At 42.8% G+C, this 11,548-nt stretch overlaps 1 long non-coding RNA gene across 1 annotated transcript; it reads right to left on the bottom strand.

Annotated features, from left to right (window-relative positions):
• Positions 1–9,800: 9,800 nt before the first annotated feature.
• Positions 9,801–11,116, bottom strand: LOC147600025 (uncharacterized). Its single transcript, XR_015259091.1, has 2 exons — positions 11,052–11,116; positions 9,801–10,184 (listed from the first exon to the last, which is right to left on the bottom strand). It is a non-coding gene; the product is annotated as an uncharacterized LOC147600025 (long non-coding RNA).
• Between the last annotated feature and the right edge of the window lie 432 nt (positions 11,117–11,548).

The raw sequence follows: 11,548 nt of genomic DNA, 5'->3' as shown, positions 1-11,548 counted from the left end.
GCTCCGCGCTTCCCAGCTTCACCTGCGACACCCACCCCCTCCGCCCCGCCGGCCAGCTGAGCCCTACTTCCGCCGCGGCGCTTCCGGCTTCCGCCGCAGGGCTTCGGCAGGCGCGCAGGGCATGCCGGGACTGCCGAGCGCCGGGAGACCCGGCGGGATCAGGGTCGTTGTGTACCGGCCCGGGCAGGGCTGCAGCTCCCGGAAGGGTCGAGCCGAGCCCCAGCTCAGCCCCTCCGGGCTCGGCTCGGCCCCTCAGGGTCAGGAGGAAGGTGCTCGGTAGCTGAGTTAGGCTCGCTGTGAAGACGGAGTTCCAAAGGAAGGGCGTGGGCCTGGCTGCCGCTTCTTAACAAGCGGGTGCACCCGAGGACCGGCCGGAACAACCGGCTGCAGGGAGGTTTTGCTTTGGAGAGGCTGTAATGAAACAAAAGCTGGCCTGTTGTGCTTCCACGTACCGCCAAAGGCAACGTGAGAGCACGAGTTATGCTAAAATGCAGGATTTTGCCCCCAGAACATACCACAGATAAGTTGCATGAGGTAGAAATAACTCAGCTGCGATCATCTGATTGGAGATGAAAGAACTACTAAACTTCCCAGAAACATTTTCTATTAAAAACCAACAATCCCTCCATTTTAGTCAGAAAAGAACATGAAGTAAAACACGAGGGGAGAAGGCTCTTATGAGAATAAACCCTGTTCAAAAATACCAGTAAAACCACAATAACCTCTTTTCTTAGGCCAAAAAAGCTCCTGTCTCTCCAACAGAAGCCGGAGGGAAGGACGCAGGTGTCTGGGGAGCTGCAGGAGGCTGAACAGCCCCAAAATTAAACCAGAAAGTAACTCACGTGCCAGTTCTGTTAAGAGTTGCATAGGTTAGGTAAGGTTTTCATATCCTACCCACTCTGAAAGCAGGGGTTTTTTTTTCTGCTTGAGCCTCTTCTATAACTCTGTTTTGTTTTGGAGATCTAGTTCATTGTTTCATAGTGAGAGTAGCTCTGTAAAATACCAAATGATAAGTTTTCTCTCTAAGTTGAGTAAGCACCAGCTGAACGATTGTAGGCTGGAGTGGCAGCTCCCTTCCCGTGTTTGTACAGAGGAAAAACAAATGATAGGAGAAAAAAAATAAGAGCTAGGGATAAAAGAACGAAGTACTAAGAAATGGTAATCCTAGAGCTGACAGAAACAGCTGCTCTGTCTGGAACACTCACCATCCCCTCATCTTAGTTCACTATAGTCCTTGATCAACAAAAAATCTGCATTAACTGATGGGCCCTCATAGCAGCTCTTGAGAGATGGATGCCCCTTGGCCCTCAAAGGAAACTTCCTGTGCAGCTTGTCCTTACATATGCAGTGCTTGCCAGCTTAACATCTTGAACACAGAAAGATGCATTAATAAAATGTCCATCAGCTGTAAGAGGAATGTTTGCTTGAGTGAATGTCAGATCCTTCAGTGCCTCATAGTGTAGTGTAACTTCTGGGAAGGGCCAGAACCCCAAGCAAAGGCAGGCAGTGGCTTTCCTATCAGGAAAGGAAAAGGGAGAGTCTGTGGCCTCGTACTCCTCAAATGTTTCTCCCACACTTCATCTAACAATGTGTTGCTTGTCCAAAGCTACTGTTCTAAAAATACTTATAGAATTCCTTTCAGGGATCCTCTTGAGGAGATATCTGAGGTAATAGTCAGATATACAAGAAAAGTATTCACTTCATGTCTTTTTACATAAATAAATCATTTTTAGCTGAATAAACTCTCAGAACATTAATAGGCTTGCTGTGTTTTTTTCTCAGAAATTTTTGCCATCAGGCTATATGTATACATTTTCATTTCACAGGAAGAGCTCATTTATACTCGTGCATACACATATGGCAAGGCTTGACATCTGAAGGGTGATATTATCATTAATAGGCTGTTACACAAGAATATATGTATTAAAACCTCTTAAATCAAACCAGGCTTTCTGAAATTCAGAGACACTTCCTTGGTGAAAATAAAAGAATTGCCTACAACCTGTTTTTCAGCTAGCAAGAAATACTATTAATTAACAATAGTTGTTGTAATTACCCTGGGAGCTAATGACACACAGTCGGGCAATTAGGTAATTACTGTGCTGAGTCCCTTTCTACAGCATGCGGGGGCAGGCAGAGAGTGATACTCAGCGGAGCCTGCGGATTTAAAGCATCAAGTAGAGTAAAATGCTTTGCCCTTAGTTGTACAAAGTCAGAATGTTTAGACCTTGGTTCCGCAAAGACAACAGTGATAGGATATTCAAAATCACCACAGCAGTATGTCAGATGCTGAGCTGGTGCAAAGTGTCTCTACTGATGTAGATGTCTGAAGGAGTTTCTTCATCAGTGCAACTCTAGCTGATACCACACCATTCTCCACACTTGGTACTTCACTGTCTAGCCCATAGGTTCTTTTCCTTTTTTTTCCATTGGCAGTGATTGGAGGTTTGGGAACCTGAATATGGTTTCTGTTTGTTTGTTTTAAGGTAGATTCACACTTACGAATTTACCAAGCTTGGACTTTTGTCAACCTTCTACCAAATGACTTGAATTAAGATTGTATCAAAATTCAGTGTAACACCTGACCATTACAAGTGACAATGTTGACCTCCTGATCAATCCAAATCTGGCCCACGTCATAGCCAAGGTCAAAACAACAGTTAGTCACTGTTGACGCGGAAGTAACGGACACTGCTGACGACCAATATGATCAAGCAAATGCCAATTTATTGTTGATACATCCCAGTTAATATAGCCCTTCTAATTCCGTATCATGCGCAAGCTCTCTACTAATTGGTTAACTATATCATGCACGCGCTCCTAGCTAAAATATGATTCGTTAAGTCTCTATGTTCACGCGCACGGCTCTCTCCACCTGCACCCTGCTTCACGTTCAGCCCCCAGTCACGTATGCCAGCTGTTTTCCTTCTTCTCAAGGTTGCTTCGTTTACTTTCTCACAGGAAGCTTCATTACTTTCTCACAGGCAGCCTCATTATTTTCTCACAGGTGGCTTCAGTACTTTCTTACAGGCAGCTTCAGTACTTTCTCACAAGCGGCTTCAGTGATGTCCTTGAGGCCTGCTGCTCACAAACATAACAATTCCATTCAGTCTGGATTGTTCACTAAGTGCCCCTGGTACTCCAGGTATCCAACAAGTCACAGTGCAGCATGCAGAATTGATGGTTGTCTTCATCCTTCTGATGAAGGATAGTTTTCCTCAGGCATAGCACACCACAGTCTTACCAGGAAGAGGTACAGGAGCTGTTTGATTTCAGGAGGAGAAAATTTCCATGCATAGACCAACATGCGAATTTGAGGAATTATGCAGTTTACTACAAAGTCTCTGCTTAGGTGCTCGTGTGGACACATCAGTGACCTGAGCTAATGCAGAGTAGAGGTTCTGACTTGGGCTTAGAACATGACTCTCAGTGATGAATGCTTCATGTCAACAGAGCTTCTGTTCCATGATATGAGGAGTCTTATCACTTGTTAAACTAAGATGCAGAAATAATTCTCAAATTCAATAAGGATCCTCCAGGGCAGTGTTTGTGACTCCCTAAGTTCAAGAACAATTTGCATCTTCCAGTGGAAAGGAAGAAGACAAGAACAAGAACACCATGTGAGAAGAGAATATGGGGGAGCAGGATGATGCTCCCAATGTCAAGCATCTGAATGAAATGCTCCAAGAAGACAGCCAGTCTCTAGAAGCTGGAGGCGAGTGGTAGTATGAGGAGGGACTACTTCAGGTAAGAAAGCTTTGCTTAGTGCATCCCTTCATTAATTTGGGATGATTCTGTTTTGTCTTGATGTGGTACTGGATGCTCTGCCAAGTGCCAGGCTCTTTGCCAAGAAGCAGCTCTCGGGCTCTCTACTCCCAGAATTTCTGTCTGAGTGTGTACTTCTACTGCATGCCACTCTCCCAGGCTGGTATTACAGCCACAGCGCCCAGCTTGTCCATCTTGGCAGGGTATGCCTGCCACACTGTCTCCCCAGCCTTGGCCTGGGGAGGTGCAGCACTGCCCTACTCTAGGTATTTTACCCCTTCCTACACCCTCTCCTGAACTTCCTGTGTCTGATGCAGCTGTCAGCATCTTTGAAGCAAATGAACAGACACGTGCACAGAAATGACAATGAAGATGAATTTCTACAGCGTGCACAAAACATCATATACCAACGTGCAGCCTGTTTGTCACAGGGTTGCTGCCTGTTCCTCAGTGCTGAATATAGAAAGAAAACAAAGAGGTGAAAATGGTTTTTCACCATGTTAATGGCTGGTTAATGCCAGGCTGCAGACGACATCCTGACACTGGCATGGTGCTTCTCCTCAGACTTTTGCCCAGGTGCTGGCTAAGGTTGGTAACGGGTTTTTCTTCCAAGCAATCTACCACACACATCCCCCCAGTGCACCAAGGTCAACATCCCGTAGTGCGCTAGGCAGGTAAGTGGAGGCAGGACACCACACAAGACAGGTGTGAGGCAATACGCTGTAGCATATCATGGCAAGTTCTGTCTCATGTGCTCTGGCTAATCTGACAGAAAGATTGTCCTGCATTGATGCCCAGTTCGATCAAATTTGTACTGCTGAATGACCTGTTAGCACACAGCACCAGCAGTAATTTGAGAGAGACACACACCTGCCTGGTAATGGGAATTTTGGCAGGTTACATCAATAGCAATCTGGGTCAAGGCCTTTAATACATTGCAGAGAATCTCTGTCACGTGAGAAAGCAGAGATACATGACTGTATCACAATAATTTATGGACTGTTTCATGAAAGAAGGATTTCACCTGTGGGAAAAGTGTTTCCCTGGTGAGGAAAAATTATTTAGAAGGTTGTGAGAGTCTGAAATAATAATTAAAAAAAAAAACAGCTGAAATCTTGAAATGTATTTTGATGGAAGAAAAAGAGATGAAAGAAAGGCATATTAAGAAACTAAACACATTCAATTCAAGGAACGAAGAGGGAACTACAGGTGAGATTCAGCACTCTGCCCTAGATATTGTGGTACTTGAAATGGCGTAAATCGGCAGGGAGATAGTGGTAGCAGAAGCCTGAAGCTGCTCATCAGTATCTTTTGTCAACATTATATACAACACAGCACTGTTAGCTTTTACTAGAACCCAGAAGAGAATACATACCATCTCAAGAAAAGGCAGAGGAGAGGAGGAATGTTAGAGAGATTTACTAATGTGACATGCTTCAAAATTATAAAGGAGCTTCAGCATATTATGTTTAACTGCATTAAATTGGAATAGTCCTCATTCCCATTTCTTCTCCTTCCAGCTTTGGGATACCACAAGTTGTGGAAATTTCCAAAGAAATCTTTCTTTTGCTTTTCTCAAACACCCCAGGCTGAAAGCATGGAAGAGGTAATGAAAGCAATGAGGCAAACAAAGCAGGGTGAACATTTGCACTTCTATCTTAAAATGCATTTCAGGAGACTGAAAAAATGTGTCTTCTGGCTTGTGCAGACCAGACTTGGGTGTGTTGTTTCCCTGGCCAACATGAGGGAGAGCAGGTGTGATTACTCACTTCTCCTTGTCCTCAGGGCTACAGCTTGGAAAGGCACAGGAGTTCATAAACACTCATCTTTTTTTTTTTTTTTTTTTTTTTTTCCCAGCCAACTTATTGCATGAGACAGGCATGTATTTTCCCTTGTGGATATCCCAACAGACAGAAACTGTAGTCACTGCTGAGGAGGCCGTGAAAAATAGCATCTGACAATTTCAGCAGTTCTTTGTTAGAAAGAAAGAAATCCAGTAAGAAATCCTGCAGAGATGACAAGGTTGCCACTAAGATGGTTCCTCCCTTACAGGGATGTACTTTTTTTTTTCTTTCTCTTTTATTTCAGAGGAAGGAAATTGCTGTTCAAAATTCCTCTGCCTCTGTTATACACAATTTTCAGAATGCAGCATTTCTTATGAGAGAGGCGAGCACTCACATATACCCTGAAGCAGAATTGCAACATTTACATTTATTTCCTGTCTTAAGCTCTCACTGGGGACTAAAAATCAAAGAGAGTCTGTCTTGCACCCCAGAAGTGTCTGCTTTTCACTGATAAGACATGTGGTACTCTAAAAGTCATATCCAGTATGGCTTAACTTCTGATCGCGTGGAAAGTAAAATATGTCCTTGCTATGGCTTGAACCTAACACAGATGCAATAACAAAATAAAGCACTCTAGATATTTTATCTGACTGCTGATGCAGTCAGACCCAGCTGTTCAGCTACATTCTTACTCGGCAAAGATTTCATTGTTTTTTTACATGCGATAATGCACTAAAAATGACAAGCAAAGGCAAATTTCTAAAGCACACATATGGCTTTGTGTCTAAGTAATACATTGGATGTGCAGAAGAATAGTTTCTTGTGCTCTGGCACTATGACACTATGGCAAACTGCAGATAATTCTTATATTTTAAGTTCCCGTTCCTCCTAGAAGATCACCATTTCACAATCTCCTGATCACTGTTAATAACAGATATTAAACATCTCCAGAGAAATTACAACCAACTATCATTATTATTTATTTCAAAACAGTGGGCCCATAAAAAAAAAGATGGAGCAAATACTGCTTTAGCACAAAAGAAGGAAGAGCCCACAGCTCATTTCCCTTTGCTCTGCTTCTGACTTGACAAGTGGCTGTGCAAGATGCACGGAGCTCTCCCAGACACTGAATATTGGGAAGCTGAAAGCAAAGCTGCCCTGAGGAATCACGAGCTCTGGAAAACAAGCTCTCTCCATTTGGATTGAGCAGTTTCCAAACTTTGGCTCGTCCTTTCCACAGGAGACTTTGAACTGATGGTGTCCGAGGTTGTCTCTTTGAAATCTTATAGAATAAGAACATATGCCTGGTATTAAAGCCTTACTCAAAAGTGAATTCACTGTTTGTGAGATGAGTCACTGGTAAGTACGTACATACACGGAAAATGTATTCAGTAGGGGAACACTTTGCAACAGCTGTTAAAATTATTGTTATAAAGCAGGAGACAATTATGGCTAAGACCTCGTGTATGAACATAACTACTACTCTTCAGAAGGCATAAGATGCCATTCATAGATAATAATCTTGCAAGGATTACTGAGCATATTTTGTCTGACCTCTTGTATTTCACAGGTTACAAGGACATTTTCCTCTTCCTTTCACAATAACCTGCAGGAGCATTTGTTCTCTTTGTCACACTCTGTTCTTTCTTCCGCCATTACCAAAGCTGACAGTCTGGCAGGCTCTAATATGCACTGTAGGTTCACAGATAAATTAAAGGAGTAGCATCAAGCTAAAAGGAACTGGGAAGAGATGTTCTCCATTTCTCAGAGGGGAAAGAAAAACCTGCTGCACTGCAAGTTGTCTTTTTTTTTCAGTTGATATCACATTTGGATGTTTCCTCAGCTAAGGTGAAAAGGTTGTGAAAGCAGTAATCTCTCTCTCCTTTGTCTGGAGAGCAGGTGGGTAATTCTTTTGATACCCCATTTATGGAAACTCAGTGACTGATAACTCCATTTGTCTAGAGAGCATATTACCCGAGCTAGCAATGTTATAACTTGAAAGCTTCCTAAATACTCTGAGAAGCCTCTTTTGATGCAGGCATTAAGCAAAACATAGGTTCCTTTGCTTATTTCAGGCTGCAAAAAAAATAATCAAGCCAAGTTTCTAAATGTGGCATTCCTTCTCTATCAGTCTATACAGTTTTAGAAATAAAAAATGGTAATCAGAGAAGAAAAGATGCAAGTGCTGCAGTAGCTGACTCTCAACACACCTTTGCTGTAGAAGTCAGGTTTCAGTAGTTGCTGTTGAGGGTACAGTTAGTTGGTAAGTAAAGGATCACTGTTAGAGAGACATAGGAAGGCCATTCATTCATGTCAAGACCAACATACACTATTCTGCAATGTATGTAAGCAGATCTTGGCTAACTGAAGTAATCCAGCAAACTCAGAGGTGCCTTGCTCTGCCGTATTTACATGCTTCTCACATCTTCAGGAGAGGAGGCTTTCTACATGCTACGAAACCTGCTCCTTGAGATGAAACTGGCCATAGAAAAATTTGCACTATAGCTGCCTCTCAGCACTTCAGTCTTTCAAAATATAAAGATTAGGCACCTTAGCACTTAAATATAGGAGTAACAGATTGCTGAGAAAAGGTGATTCTGAAGTGCAAGAACAACACTGTACAATGTTATATGGACAGTAAAATAGCCTATGAATTCTGCAAAGCCTTTCCTCAGAAAAATAATCTAACTTCGGAGTTAGGGATGTGAGGTTTTTATTTTAAAAATTTAATGCTTTCTCCCATGAGAGTTCAATGGAAGGTTCAATTGTCAATTAAATTGTCAATTCAACATAAGGCTCTCTCTTACAAAAAGTGTGGTCACTACAACCCCATGCCAGCGCTCTATTTAAGAAAACATACCTTGACAAGTTTTGCGCTCATGGCACAGCACTTTCCAAGTTATATATATTTAACTGGCCTCTTTTGTGTTAGAAAAGATGAGACACTAGCAAAAATATGCATGTCATGATGACTGAAGTCTACCAGGGCTGCAACATACAGAGATAACACCTCTCAGTCACTTTTCTGTTTCTGTAAGAAGTGAGGGAGAGAATTGTTTTCTTTTTTTTTTTTATTTTCTAGACCTACTTACTTGACCTATGGCAGGGTGCTCTGTAAGACAAATCAGTCAATCCTTAAAATGATCTGGATGCTTATAGGTAAAGAATGTTTGTCTCACTGTATTTTACCTGCAGATCTCATGGCCCTGATGCATTCAGGAAGCAAGGTATTGAGCAGGATCCTCCTCCTTTAGGAGACTTAAAGATTCCCAGATTAAATCAGCTGCTTCTATTTTCAGCTCTCTTCTCTAGGTAGGTGAACAGCCTACTGACAGGTGCTGATAGCTGGTTGTTTTGTGAGCTAACTCAGAGGCTACTGGCTGTTTTATGCAGATCATGATTTTCAGCCATGTGGCTGCAAAGTGCTGTGACAAATTCCAGTAAAACTTACCATCCAAAACTGGAATGCATTTCCTAAGGTAATTTCCCATGTCTTCTTGAGGTAAGAAAAGCAGATTTGTCTAATTCTGTCATCGTATTTGGTGTTGAATCTAGCAACTTGTATTTATTCAGAATGGTTAAATATAATAGTAGTAGGAATTTAGTGAGTAGTGGCTTGTACTTTGCGTGTTTCTTCAGGCATCTTGTGTGTGGATGCTCCTGCCTCAGCTGAACAGAGACATCTGATTGAAACAGTGCATCCCCCCACATGTGAACAACAGAGTTGCATCAGTTTAAGCAAATTGTTAAACGTGTGCAACTACGAAGACAAGCCTTATTCTCAAGTTTTAATCAACCTAGCTGTGGTTTAAGTATTTGGAAGGTTAAAAGGGTTTCTGTTGAGACCTCAGTATTGTTGTGCTGAGTCACAAAATCTTCTTAGTTTTGCTAGAGGTAATGAAACAGTAAACTGGAAGCAAAGAGGGTTTCCTCCAGTGTGTTTGGTTACTGGTTTGGAAAAAAACACAGAGTGTTCAGTAGTCTGAATAGTACACTTTTCCCCTCTTAAACAGGTCTCCTCCGTTCCACAATCTGAGGTTGCAATCCTACTTTATCTCCAGCAAGCCTGTACGTGTAAGTGGGGAGGAGGAAAATAGGAAGGAAGGAACTAAGATTTAGGACCCCATTTTCTTCTTTGCGTACAGCTCAGTTTTAAGCAGAGTGGATTAGTTAAACTGCAAAGAAGAGAGTTTTGTTGTTCTGATTGAAGGGGTTTTGTTCTGCTTGTGAGAGGAAAGTAGCTGAGAAGTATAAATTTTTACAGTGGTTTCAACTGAGTTGTCCAGTTACATTGCCACAGTAAATCCCTCCCACACTCCCTACCTTCAGTGAGGAGGGCCCGCTGTCCAGGCTACCACGTCAGGCAAAAATGACAGCAAGGCACTGCATGTTTCTTCTGCCAGGCAGCAACTGCACATGAGCCCAGCACTGAGTCCCACCTGTTTCCAGCACAGCCCTTTGAGCCACAGCTGCCCTGATGTCGGTATGAAGGCCAGCACAGATATAAACAGATAGGAGAAACAAGGCCTATTGCTTAGCTGACATCAGTGCAACACAGCTTCACAGCTTCTTTTTGGTAAAGCTGATCCAAAGCACTTGTTTCTTCCTTTCAAGAGACAGGCTGGTTTTGAAAATCTGTGAAGAGAAAGGTGTCTTTTATTTCTGGCAGAATGTGCAGGATTTGAAAAGCCGGGAGGGGATGATCAAGTGGTGCACCGGGGTTTCACCCATGTGTTTGAATTTGTCTGTCCTACTCCTGTCCTCCATCAGCACCTCTTAAATCCAAGGGTTTTTTTTTAAATGTAAGTTACTCTAGCTGGATCATCCATGTACTGAAAGATCCATTTTTCTGGCTGTAGTTCCTCCTTTCACTTTTGCACATAAACACAATCCTATAGAAACCTCCTCCTAATGTCAGTGGTGCTACTGGAATGCCCACCTTCCTCTCTCCTAATGAATATGGTAGCTATCCTAGTTACAAAACTGCATGAAGTAAAGCCCAATTTCCTCCTTATTCATATTTCACTTTCAAAATCCAAAGCCAGCTATCCTACAGCTGGCAGTCTGAAAGAGTAAGCTCACGCCATACACTCCTCCCAAGCCTTTTTACCACATGAAGGCAGCAGTGCAGTGCTTTAATACAAAACATGAGACTTGATAGGCTTGTAACCTTAACCACAGTTTCGGCTTTGTTTCTTTCCCAGGCAGTGACTACGGAAGACCGTTGCAGAACTTGGTGACTGACTGCCCACTGACATGTGGAAGGCCACCTAAAATGCCCACACTCTGCTCCCGCCATTGACAGATATGCCATCCATTCGCACAAAACCTCAGCCAGGAGCTCTCAGTTTTGCACAAGCAAGAGAGGAAATGTAGGCAGGTGTAGAAAACCCTAAAGGCAGACATGAAGCGAGGGAGGTGTTAACCACAAGCAGCTCTTTCTTCAGTGAGTGCATATTAGTTCCCAACGGCAGGCTGGGGACAGTACACACAAAAACTTACACGTGATAACACTCGGAGTCAGCAGGCATCAGCGACACCAAGCCCAGTCTAACCCTAAAGACTTGGGAAAGTCAGTGCAGTAGCAGTGACCTTGCAAGGAACTGAACTGTTTTTCAAAACAGACTTTTTATACAGCAGTGCAGATTTCAGTGGTGAGAGGTGGGAAGAAGAGTATTCTTCCATCAGTGACTCATTCAAACTGCATTTACCTCCTCCCACTTCCACTTTTTCAGAGGTTGCTTTCATTCGTAGAGTGGCGACACATGAATCCTAGATGCCAAACAAGTTTTTTCAAAGATAGTATAGAAAGATCAACTATAACAACGAATTATCAAATCCTGTTGAGTTTTAAGTGCAATGAGTTGATCTGCAGATACACCTCACCTGTTCCAAATGGCCACAAAATGTGGCATTTGAAGAACTACTGCGTTTCATGGTAAAGGTAGCTAACAGGATGCTGACTTTATAACATGCTTTAGCAGTTAAAGCTGCTCTAA

Source organism: Chlamydotis macqueenii, chromosome 7 (assembly GCF_036417535.1).
Source record: "Chlamydotis macqueenii isolate bChlMac1 chromosome 7, bChlMac1.mat, whole genome shotgun sequence".
NCBI lineage: Eukaryota > Metazoa > Chordata > Aves > Otidiformes > Otididae > Chlamydotis > Chlamydotis macqueenii.
The sequence above is the reverse complement of the archived record's forward strand: the minus strand, read 5'-3'. Positions and strand labels throughout refer to the sequence as shown.